This window comes from Neovison vison, chromosome 6, assembly GCF_020171115.1.
Source record: "Neovison vison isolate M4711 chromosome 6, ASM_NN_V1, whole genome shotgun sequence".
Classification (NCBI taxonomy): Eukaryota; Metazoa; Chordata; class Mammalia; order Carnivora; family Mustelidae; genus Neogale; species Neogale vison.
Window position 1 is genome coordinate 211,223,658 of NC_058096.1, and position 11,162 is coordinate 211,234,819.

Consider the following 11,162-nt stretch of genomic DNA (forward strand, 5'->3'; position numbering starts at 1 on the left):
TGTTTTAAGGCAACTGCATGGTCGTTTGTTGCAACCATAATAAAATCTAATCCAGACATTTATCCAATAACACTTTATTCAAAGGAAATGAATTCAGCCTTGAATCTTATTCATTTATATTCCCTTGGATAAGGATATTCTCTGTTGAAGTCCCACTTTATGTAGAAATCACTTTGGAGTTGTTCAGCCCCAATAGAGTTGTACAGAAAATCTCCATGAGACATTCTGACTTACAGGTAGGTAGATGTGAGTTTGAATTACCCCTTTCCATTCAGTGCCTGATGGACAATGGTAATGTTTTTTTGGTTCTGTGGATCTTTTCCCCATCAGCACAAGAATGAGTATAAGTGATGTCAGAGAACACTTATGGGAAGGTAGATGTGATGGATTGACTGTCCAGGACACAGTGCTATCTAAAATACACTATTTATTTACTCATTCACTCATCCACATGACACATTATAAAGTGATTTTAGGAACATACACAATACTTAGGACAAAACAGTACACTTTAAATGTATTGGTTTTTTTATATTATTTATTTATTTAAGAGAGAGATGAGCAGGGGAGAGGGGTAGAGGAAGAAGACTCCCCACTGAGCCATGAGCCCAACAGGGGACTCAATCCTAGGACCCTAGGATCATGACCCAAGCTGAAGGCAGGCAGACTGACTGGGCCTCCTGGGTGCCCCAAATGTATTGTTATACACAAACAATGGATCATGGGACACTGCATCAAAAACTAATGATGTACTGTATGGTGACTAACATAACATAATAAAATAAAATAAATAAATGTACATGACCAGAGAAAGATTGTGACCAAAGGAAAGCAGACACAAGACCAGGTGAATAACTACATGAGTAAACCAAATATCTATGATGAAATGTTACATTCTTGCCAAAATTGGGCCTCTGGTATGACTCTGAGAGTTTCAATGAAGACAAAGGACTCTGTGCTATTAGGAAATTTGGCTATGTAGATGGAAAAACTAAGACCAAAGAGTGTCCATATTCAATTATGGGTTAATTTGTCTCCATCATCAAAGAAGGTGCATGGTGTCTCTATGCTAACATGAGGGACAAGGGTTCATTCCATCTCTGCTTCCACATCCACAGTGTGTGGTTTTCCAATATATGCCAGCTGTGGGAGTCCCAGGGTTGTGTGTGAATTCTAGGCAAGGAGGAGCTTTAAAAGGGAAAGTCTTCTAAAGAACATTCCAGTATTCCCACTCAATAGCTTCTTCTCTTTTTTTGCCTTTTCTTATTTTTTTTCAATTTATTTATTTTTTAGAAAAACAGTATTCATTATTTTTTCACCACACCCAGTGCTCCATGCAATCCGTGCCCTCTATAATACCCACCACCTAACTCTCTACCAACTCTCCATGATTGAAAGAGAAGGTGGGAAATATAGTATCTTAGCTGGTGTATGATCACCTCCAAGTGTAATCAGGTTCTAATAACAGAGAAGAGGAGAACGGATATGTTATGTAGCAACCTCCTGCTCAATGATCAATTAAAAGAGTCACAGTATCCATAACATGAAAAGAAACAATTGCTTGTTAGAGCATGACCCTTCCTGACATGAAGGCAAAAAGACAGTGATCTCCCAATTCTCATGAAAGTCATATTGTGTGACTGCAATGTGTGCAACCAATTCCCTTCAAGGAATCCAAAATATATTTTAAGTTACATGCAATATTTCTTAATGTAGACTACCAGCATCACATAATGGGTAATGGCCACACTGTGGGAGGGATGAGTCAGGATATTATTATCATGTCTCAGTTATTAAAGTGTGCAGATAAAAAACTGGCAACAAACCTTGACCACAGTTAAAAGTAATTATCCCATCTGAGCTACAAGAATATTCAGATTCCTGAGTAGCAACAACTAATGGCACTATCTTGGTTAGCTGTATGAATTTTAATTTTGGTGGCTCCAAAGAACAAGTCACCATCTGATCCTACTTTGATATTCAAATTAATATTTCCTAGAGCTGTTATAATTTTTATATACTGATCTTACATGAATTTGACAAGACAGATCTCGGATCCCTGCAGTTTGTAACCTGAAAACATTATCAGATTCTAGATGGGGGTCATTTTTCTTTGTCTCTCAACCTTGAAACAATTTCCCTTTTTGGGTCATCCCTTACTGGATCAACATAAAAGACAAGGGAATGCTTTTGGGACTGTCTTCAGTGAGGTTGGGTGCATTCAGGGGGCATCAGCATATCTCTGAACCAAGGTACCAGGATTTCAATGGGTATCAAACTGATGTGTATTTCATTCACTCTGGGTGTGGAGAAATCCCATCTCAGGGACTCTGGGATTGTTTCTTTGGGCATTCTTCAGAGGACAGGCCAAAGCTGAGGAAGATTGCTCCCTCTACAAAAGAATTCCTCTGTTTGTGGATTCACACATGTAGTAAGGAAATTTAATGAGAAAACAAAGGTTCACTTCCTTGTTTGAAACCATCAACTATATTTTAGATTCCTGATAATGCTGATACAGACAGCTGTCCCCAGTATTTTCAATGTTTTTGTGAGTTGTAGTTCCCTACTCCATCAATATTTTCTTTTAGCAACCTAGATGAAATGGATGCATTCCTGGAAAAATATAAACTACCAAAATTGAACCAGGAAGAAATCGACAACCTGAATAGACTTATATCTAATAACGAGATTGAAGCAGTGATCAAAAACCTCCCAAAAAACAGAGCCCAGGACCTGACAGATTCCCTGGGCAATTCTACCAAACCTTCCAAGAAGAAATAACACCTATTCTCCTGAAGCTGTTTCAAAAAATTGAAGCAGAAGGAAAACTTCCAGACTCTTTCTATGAAGCCAACATTACCCTGATCCCCAAACCACGCAAGGACCCTACCAAAAAGGAGAATTATAGACCAATATCACTGATGAATATGGATGCCAAGATTCTCAATAAGATCCTAGCCAACAAGATCCAACATCACATTAAAAAGATTATCCACCATGATCAGGTGGGATTCATCCCTGGGCTACAAGGATGGTTCAACATTTGCAAATCAATCAATGGGATACAACAAATTAATATGAGAAAACTGAAGAACCACATGGTCCTCTCAATTGATGCAGAAAAAGCATTTGACAAAATCCAGCATCCATTCCTGATTAAAACACTTCAAAGTATAGGGATAGAGGGAACATTCCTGAACCTCATCAAATCTATCTATGAAAGACCCACAGCAAATATCCTCAATGGAAAAGAGTTTGCAGCCTTCCCATTGAGATCAGGAACAATACAAGGATGCCCACTTTCACCACTCTTGTTCAACATAGTATTAGAAGTCCTAGCAACAGCAATCAGAAAACAAAGAGAAATAAAAGGTATCCAAATTGATAATGAAGAAGTCAAACTCTCTCTCTTCGCAGATGACATGATTCTTTATATAGAAAACTCAAAAGACTCCACCCCCAAACTACTAGAACTCATACAGCAATTCAGCAATGTGGCAGGATACAAAGTCAATGTGCAGAAATCAGTGGCTTTCTTATACACTAACAATGAAAATACAGAAAGGGAAATTAGAGAATCGATTCCATTTACTCTAGCACCAAGAACCATAAGATACCTGGGAATAAACCTAACCAAAGAGGTCAAGGATCTGTACTCGAGGAACCATCAATATTTTCTGACATTAAATATGTAACAATTTTGTGGGCAGTTTTTCTTTTTTTTAATTTTTTAAAGGTTTATTGATTTATTTAAGTGAGAGGGTGTGGGTAGAGGCAGAGAGAAAGGAAGAGATAGTCTTAATATCCACACTTATAGCCCAACTTGACACTGTGTTCTATCTCATGACCCTTATACCACCACCTGAGCCAAAATCAAGACTCAGACAATTAACTGACTTGAGCTAACCAGGTACCCAGACAGGTATTTTTGAAGTGTGGGTGTGTGAATGTGTATGCATAACAATCCTTTTTTTTAACTATTTAATTTATTTACTTGACAGAGAAAGACATAGTGATAAAGGGAACACAAGCAGGGGGAGTGGGAGAGGGACAAGCCGGCTTCCTATGGAGCAGGGAGCCCGATGAAAGAAGACATAATGTGAGCTTTCCAATGACATAGAAAAGAGTGCCACAAAATGACTATGCAAAATAATATAAGCTGGCCACATAAGCAGTGCAAATCACTGTGAAAGTTAAAGATATCTGCACTGAAAACTGAATGTAGAATTCATACACAGTGCTTGGAATAGTTAGACTGTTGGTTGAAAATTATTGGCTCCACACAGATGGCATAAAAAAGAACTCATTATTATCCTCCTTTACTTGCCCACATATGAAGTAAGGAGGTTTGAGGGAAGGAGTAGGGGAAAATAAATATGAGGAGGTAAAAGTTGAAGGACTGAAAGCCACAGATGTTCTAGAACAATGCTACTCAGTCATGAAAAAGCAGGGGAATCCCCCGTGATCTTGTCACAATGTGGATTCTGATTCAGCAAGTCTGAATGTGACCTGAGTCTCTGCAAAGAAGCTCTGGACAATGCTGCTCCTGCTGGTCCATGGACTGCACTCTTAGTAGTTGGGCTATAAGGGGCATGACTGCTTTGGAACTAGGACTACATTTCCATATGGCAGTAGTAGCTAGTCAAGGATGGAAGCATTTCAAATTCACCAACTATGGAAAAACAGGGTAGTTTTATTAATCCATTCCCTGGAAATAAAATATAATCACATTTCTGTGTTGTCAATGTGATGATCATTGAATGTTGATTTTTTTTCCTTTCCTTCTACTTATTTCATCCACATGGAATCAGGAAATTAAACATGTGCTTCAGAATTTCTCCTTCTAGGATTTCCATCAAAATTGGAGGCTCAATTCATGCTCTTTGGGCTGTTCCTGTCAATATACTTAGTCACCTTCACTGGGTATCTGTTCATCGTCCTGGTCATCTGCTCAGACACCCACCTCCACAGGTCCCTGTATGTCTTCCTCTTCAATCTGTCCTTTACTGACATTTGTTTCACCTCCACCACCATCCCCAAAATTCTGCTGAACATTCAGACTCATGTAGTAAGGGAATGAATATTACTCATGGCAAAGCCATGACATATAAAAGATGCTTCAGCCAGATATATATCTTTTTTTCGTTGTGTTTGGAATCCTGAACAATTTGGTCCTGACCATGATGGCCTATGACCACTCTGTGGCCATCTGTCACTCCCTGCATTACTCGGTCATCATAAACCCCAGTTCTGTGGCTGCTGGCCTTGGGGTCCTACTGCATCAGTATGAGGAGCTCTCTGCTTGAGACCTTGACCCTTTTGAGATTGTTCTTCAGACAAACACGGAAATTCCACACCTTATTATTATTATTTTTTTTTTTTGGTGATCTTCCTCAAGTCCTGAATCTTGCCTGTTCTGACACCTTCATGAAGTGGTATATTCTGCAACTGGCCTTCTGACCATGATTCCTTTCCATGCAATACCGTTGTCTTCCTATCAAATTGTTTCCCCCATACTCAGCATTTCCTCAACTGTGGGGAAGTACGAAGCCTTTTCCATATGTGGGTCTCACCTCTCAGTGGTCTCCTTGTTCTATGGCACTGGCTTGGGGTCGACCTCAGTTCTGCAGCAACTTCATTCACTAGGATGAGTCTGGTGGCCTCGGTTATGTACACCATTGTCACCCCCATGATGAACCCTTTCATTGCAGTTCCTCGGCAGGGTGGTGCCTCTCCATGTTGGGACCATTCCAGGACTGTCATTAGTACCTTATCACACGATATGGAGGCCCAGAGATCCTGGATTTCTTCAAAAGAAAGAAAGGTTCCCCCTTTCACTTTGTAACCAGCCATTTCCACTTGGTATGAATACAACCTGGTATTTTCTCGGTAATATTTGGTACTTGTTTTGTTTCTTAAAAAAGTAAGTGAATGTGGAGAAAGGGGAACCCTCTTACACTGATGGTGGAAATGCAAGTTGGTGCAGGCTCTTTCAAGAACAGTGTGGAGATTCCTCAAGAAATTAAAAATAGAACTTCCCTAGGACCCTGCCATTGCACTACTGAGTATTTACCCCAAAGATACAGATGGAGTGAAAAGAAGGGCCATCTGTACCCCAATGTTTATAGCAGCAATGGCCATGGTTGCCAAACTGTGGAAAGAACCAAGATGCCCTTCAACGGACGAATGGATAAGGAAGATGTGGTCCATATACACTATGGAGTATTATGCCTCCATCAGAAAGGATGAATACCCAACTTTTGTAGCAACATGGACAGGACTGGAAGATATTATGCTGAGTGAAATAAGTCAAGCAGAGAGAGTCAATTATCATATGGTTTCACTTATTTGTGGAGCATAACAAAAAGCATGGAGGACATGGGGAGTTAGAGAGGAGAAGGGAGTTGGGGTAAATTGGAAGGGGAGGTGAATCATGAGAGACTATGGACTGTGAAAAACAATCTGAGGGGTTTGAAGTGGCGGGGGTGGTGGGAGATCGGGGTACCAGGTGGTGGGTACTATAGAGGGCACAGATTGCATGGAACACTGGGTGTGGTGAAAAAATAATGAATACTGTTATGCTGAAAATAAATAAATTTAATTTTAAAAAAAGTAAGTGAAATCTGGTGTATTGATCCTCATAGTGATGGGATGTGTGACAATTTGGGGAATTTCCTGAAAACTCATTTACAGAAATGTTTTCTTACATCACGTAAGCAAAATCAACTCAAAGATTTGCGCCTAACCCCCCTTTTTTGCCCCTGATCTGATTCACTGTACATCCAGTCACATCAACTTTACTAAATTTCTCTACTAGTCCACAATATATAATCCTTGAATTTCAGAACTGTCTCTTACCTATCTTTGAAATTGCAGGGCCTAGTATAGTTATCATAATGAATTTATGCTCGGTGAGTATTTTTGAGTGAAAAATGGATGGGTGGGTGATTCAATACAGTTAGGACCCGGAAGAAAAATGCACTGATTAAGTGAAAATTTCTGAGCTAAAAAAGATATTTGGTGGGTTTTTTGTTTTGTTTTGTTTTTTCTTTCTTTTTAGTAACCTCCATGCCCACTGTGGATTGAACTCTCAATCCTAAAATCAAGACCTGAACTGAGATCAAGAGTCCTATGCTTAACTGACTTAGCCACCTAGGTGCCCAAAGAAATTTGGTTATTTTTTTTTAAAGATTTTATTTATTTATTTGACAGAGAGAGATTACAAGTAGGCAGAGAGGCAGGCAGAGAGAGAGAGGAGGAAGCAGGCTCCCTGCTGAGCAGAGAGCCCGATGCCGGACTCGATCCCAGGACCCTGAGATCATGACCTGAGCCGAAGGCAGCGGCTTAACCCACTGAGCCACCCAGGCACCCGAAATTTGGTTATTTTATGGATCTTGTTAACAAAAAATAACAATAGCACTCTGATGGTGGTGTTTAAGTGTTTATACACATTATTTTATGTAAGTTTTCCAAAATATTTATGGGATTACTATCATTCCTCATTTATTGTGGAAGAGGAGCCAGAGTTTATGACATCCAGCTGACTCTCTCAAGGTCAAGGCTGGGGTGAAAAGGCTCCCCTCTTCTGAGGTGTGTGCAAGGCTGTCTGATTGAGATGCTCTCTCAGGCATCTTCTTATGTTGCCTCTGCCAAATGTTATTATAATAGGAGTTTAAGCTCTAACACATAAATGCCCACTTCTAGACATCAGCTCTGTAGCTAAGAAATGTTCTGTCCCTGGCAGCTGCAGCTGTAGAAATAAAGTCAACACTACCTGAGATCTATTAAGATTTCCTTAATATTATAATTTTACTTCATTTGATTGTTACAAAGTTCAGCACATTTTCATATTTATATACTTATTCAAAGGTATTTTTAACTTTTTTTTTGTTTGCATCCTTAGATCATTTTGTGTCATGAGTATTTTGATTATAATTGGTTTAAAAGAACTTTTTACACCTCTACACTTTATGCTTTCTGATAGGCAATGTGTTTAAATATTTTCACTAAATTTACACTTGTTTTTTTTTTCTTTTTAAAGATGTTATTTATTTCCTTATTTGAGAGCAAGAGCAGGAGAGCAGAGCACAAGTATGGGGAGCAGCAGGCAAAGGGACAGGTAGAAGCTGGCTCTTTACTGAGCCAGATGTGGGGTTTGATCCCACCATCCTGAGATTATGACCTGAGCTGAAATCAAGAGTTGGAGGGTCAGCTGATGGAGCCACCCAGTTGCCCCCTTCCACTGTTTTCTTTTGCCAGTTTGAAACCTATACAATGCATCCGCATTCTCTTAGTGGTCACTATTATTTTATATCCATATTTATTTATAATTTTAGTAATAAAACATAAAGTTATTCCACAACTCTTTAGAAACATGCTATAAAGCTTATCAGGTGAAATAACCTTATCAGTGAAATAACCCCAAACTAAATACTGTTTCTTTTAGAACTTTAGTTTTACTCTCATTATATATTCTAAAATTTATTTTGGCTCATTTTTAAAGTATAGTATATTATAGCATATAGTATCCTCATCCTTTTCTTGACCATTCTATATATTAGATGCAAGAGAGTATATGAACCTAAGGAGCCAATTTGACCTTGAATTTGCTTTAACTTTTTAATATAAATTTTCAACATTTCCTATGATCTTAGCAAATTAAAATTTTCAAGAGATATCTTAAACCGTTTAACCTAGAGATACTCTAAAATTTCACAAAACACAATGAAAACATGAGGAAACTAAACTATAAGAGTCATTCATTACATTTTCCATGGGGTCTCTTGTCTCTTTCCATGAATTTCTAGAATTTTGTGCCAGCAAATAAGAAAAGAAAAATAAGGCATTCACACATGCTTTTAAAATATCTGGAAGCAAAGGGTTGACCTCTAGTGGTATTAAATAAAAATTTAATATAACTTACATATGGAGTTATGGATTATGCAGTGTAAGACAGCATTTAAGATTCCAAAAAGAAGCCCTAAACTTTTTTTAGACCTATAAAATTGCTCCTTAATTAAGAGTTAAAATTTTATACTCCTAATTAAACCAATGCTGTTATTGAGAAAGACTGTGGGTCTCTATCCCATCAATTCACACAAATAGCCATTATTACACTGAATCCAAACCTTCTGGGAAAGCAGAAAACAAACACTGAACTTGGATTGCAAGATTCTGCTGTTTTAGGGTGGAATGTTCTGTATATATCTATGAGGTCCATCTGGTCCAATGTGTCATTCAATGCTCTTGTTTCTTTATTGATTTTCTGCTTTGATGATCTGTCTAATTCTGAAAGAGGCGTGTTAAGATCTCCTACGATTAGTGTATTCATATCAATATGACTCTTTATCTTGATTAACAGTTTTCTTAAGTAATTGGCTGCTCCCATATTGGGAGCATAGATATTTACAATTGTTAGATCATCTTGGTGGATAGTCCCTTTAAGGATTATGTAGTGTCCTTCTGTATCTCTGACTACAGTCTTTAGTTTGAAGTCTAATTTATCTGATATGAGAATCGCTACCCCAGCCTTCTTTTGAGTCCCATTGGCATGAAAGATGCTTCTCCACCCCTTCACTTTCAGTCTGCGTGTATCTTTAGGTTCAAAATGGGTCTCTTGTAGACAGCATATGGATGGGTCCTGTCGTTTTATCCAATCTGCAACCCTGTGCCATTTTATGGGTGCATTTAGGCCATTCACATTGAGAGTGATTAGTGATAGATACGTTTTTATTGACATCGAGTTACCTTTGAAGTCTTTCTTTCTGTAGACTGTCTCTATATTTCTGTTCAATGCTATCTTGGGATTTTTCCTCTTTTATAGAACCCCCCTTAATATTTCCTGCAGTGTCGGCTTGGTGGTTGCATAGTCTTTTTTTTTTTTATTATGTATGTAGTTTATTTGTATATTCACCTTAAAACAAGATTTTAATATGTAATTTGAAGTGCTAAGCTAAGTAATCTGGTTTATAGACTGATTTAGTCGCAAACCAGCTCTTAGGAGATTCATCCGTCACTGGAGGCAAGTTTGCATAAATCACCTTTGGATACAGTGATTAATACTGTCGGTAAAAAAAAGGCTTAAATGATCCATATTTAAGAATTTCTTTTAAAGCAAAAAGAGGTCACAGATTGTGGCTTTGCTAGATACAGTTCTGTTACATCACTCTTGTTTTATTCATTAGTTCTTGATGTTGAGGCTTAGACCTGGGATAAGCGTGCCTTACACACTCATGAATGACACCATTGACCACTGAGCGGGAAACCGAGTGAGGTCACGGGCACAAGACTGTAACTCTTTTCATGTTAATGACAGCACTGGAAGTCTGACGCCTAAGCAGTGTGCATTCAAAACGCGAATACCTGAAAGTGGGCCGGGGAAAGGGACCCGGGATGCCAATTTAAGGGGAGAAAAACTGAGAAGTCATAACGACCCCAAAGATAGGAAGGAAACCGCAAAAAGACACGGATCGGATTGTGCTGTAGAAAGGAAACGAATCGCTCCCTTGGGGTTCCTATACCAGCAGTTCCAGCCCATGGTAGCTTTGCCTCTTTCAGGCTTTTAACTCTGATTTAATTTCATGGAAAAGTAGACCTCTCCAAAGAGAAAGAATGCCATATATCAAAAGAAAGAGGCCTTGTCAACATGGGGTTTAATAAGGAAAAATATTTATCTGTGCCCTGTACAGTTTTCAAAAGCCATTATTTTCATTTACTGTTTGGTATTTTCTACAGTGCTGGTTACAGAGTTAACAAAAGCCTCCTGAGTGAATGAATCACAGGATGAAAAAGGTGATACAGTGATTTCTTGAGAGCTCAGATTCCATAACAGTGAGCCTTCCCAGTGGCCTGGTGAGGGTCTGGGCCACAAGAGGAGTTCAGTGCGTGAGATGCTGCCCACTACATTCATGTTCAAGAACGTCACGCTTAAATGAGGTAAAATTTGGAGGTTACAATCCCCAAACTAACATTTGCCAGCTAGCACTGCGGTAAATGGGAAGAACTTTAACTGTTCGGTGTTAAACTAACCAAGTTAACTGAAGGTTTCGTCTAGGTGGCTCAAAAGGGAAAATGTGCGTAAGGAATATTTCAAAGATTGACTTTCAGATGAAATGATACAGATTAAAATTAGCACGATCTAATCACTGAACAGTAACAGAGTA